The 2,126-nt window shown below is 43.7% G+C and overlaps 1 protein-coding gene across 2 annotated transcripts in view; it reads right to left on the bottom strand.

Annotated features, from left to right (window-relative positions):
• The window catches only part of ASH1L (ash1 (absent, small, or homeotic)-like (Drosophila)), a 56,710-nt gene that overhangs the window by 40,126 nt on the left and 14,458 nt on the right, over positions 1 to 2,126 (bottom strand). The window lies entirely within an intron of this gene.

Raw genomic sequence — 2,126 nt, forward strand, 5'->3', positions numbered from 1 at the left:
GGAGAGCGAAGCTGGGCTTCACCCGTGACGCCTCGGGGCAGGTACGGGCGGATGCCTCTACGGACGTTAACACGTTGCGTGGAAGCCCGGGGTTTGCAGCCGGGATACAACAGGCTCGTCCTTGACCGAGCAGGTTTTTCCTGCCTGAACACGCCACCCCTCAAACGCACGGAGAGGCACGTGCATCCCCCGTCAGGCTACGGCGGCCCGCCTCAAGCCCGTCCTTTCATTTTTAGGTGGAATGAAGGCAGTAAAGGCTTTTCAACTGCACTGATCCCCACTGAATGGCCGATTTTGCTTTTCTTTTCTCCCCTTTCCTTCCAGGAATTGTGAGCAGTGCGCCAAGGCCAGTTTATGATAAGCTATCAGTTGTTTGAAATAACTCGTGGTGTGAAGCTGCAGAAGTTTAGTGAAGACCACTGTGAACTTCAGATGAACATCTAACAGCATCCTACAAAAATCTTGAAGACAAAACGTTACAGCCTCGCAACCTTCATCGGCATGGCCGTGCATGCGCGCTGTCTGTATTAAACAACAAAGCCTACAGCATGGAAACTTCTATCTAAACTTCATCTTCTGTGAAGTACCGACCTTCACTAGAGTCCTGTTTGCCAAAACATGCACGCTTCTAATACAGCCTGGATGCAGGCAACCTCTGAAAATATCTAGCATCAGCTAATATCATAGAAAGAATCTGTCAGTTAATTCAAGCAGGCAAAGTATACGTTCAAAAGTCTATGGAAAGGAAGCGTGTTTTCCATATGGGACACTTTGAAATAATCATGAATATCACCTACGGATCATACAGAACAATTTTAGAAGGCATTCCCTGATGCTGGTCTCTGACTACTCGTTTTAACTGCTCTGATTCAGTGTTCTCTCCACCATGCACCTAAATTGCACCTGGTTTAATAAACAAACAATCTTTGATGCACCACAGGTTTCTTCTCCATCTGTGCTATTTTCTGAAGTGCACAAAAACATCTAAGTCTTTCATGGTAATAGTTTCAGAATCACAATTCAGCACTAGAGTTAAAAACAAACCACAACGTGACACTGATCTGGAAAAAAAAAGCCAGCCTTTTTACTTTACTGGGGCTTTTTACTAGATGCAGTTTTAATGTTTCCGATATACTGCATGCACATGATGTGGGGCATTAGGAGCTCCTTGTGAGCGAGATGAATACTGAGCCAGCCTCACAGTAAAGCCAACTCGTTTCCATTGCGGGAAATACACTTACTGAAAGTGACACACAGCATTTGAGGAACCAGTCAAACATACTGGAAGAGGGAGAGCGATTCAGAGCCTTCATGAGCAGGTTTCAGCTTAAAACATCTCTGCTTTTTCCCTTAATTAGGTTGTTCCTCATAAAAACCCAAGTCAAATCATTCACTGTAATGGAAATCCTCAGGAAATTCCCAGAACTGCACCAGCTACCACAACCAATTCTTCACTCCTCGGAGCCAAATTTAACCCTTTTGGTGACATAGAGCTTTGATTTTTCCTTTCCACTGCTGCATGAGAAGCAATCTCACGGCTTTATTGCCTTCTCTTGACTCCCCCCTGCCCCGAGTAGTTTTAGTAATATGAAATAGTATGAAGTAATATGAACTTGTAAAAGAACCCAGCCACTTCCAACTGCCCTTAAAATAAAGAAGCAAAACATAAAACCCCCAAATGCCAAAATAAAACAAAGAGAAAACACCCTTCCATACATACATAGTCAGAGCAGGGAGGTGGCAGGAGGCATCAGAACGGGAGTATCACAAGAAAAGGAGGAAGATGAGAGCAAGGAACATGAGGAGGTATTATTCATTACTGGTAGCCGGTTGTTTGCTTGGCTCTTGGTCTGTGAAATATTAGTCACAAGTGGTTTTGGACAAATTATTTAAATTTCAAGGGAGAGCATAGGCAAGTATTGGAGGGAGGGAGGAGAAGCTCTCAGACTTCCTTTACACATCAGAAGTAAGCAAGTAAGAGCACAAGCCACACTTTTGTCTTTTGCAGGTTATCTTTGTTATGTGGTCTCACTAACGAGTCCGTGGCAATTAAGACAGAAGTGGATAAAATGTGAAAATTATGTCCACAAACATCTGTAATAACAAAGTACAGCATGAAATGACAG

Source organism: Pygoscelis adeliae, unplaced genomic scaffold, assembly GCF_000699105.1.
Source record: "Pygoscelis adeliae isolate BGI_AS28 unplaced genomic scaffold, ASM69910v1 Scaffold181, whole genome shotgun sequence".
NCBI classification, from domain to species: domain Eukaryota; kingdom Metazoa; phylum Chordata; class Aves; order Sphenisciformes; family Spheniscidae; genus Pygoscelis; species Pygoscelis adeliae.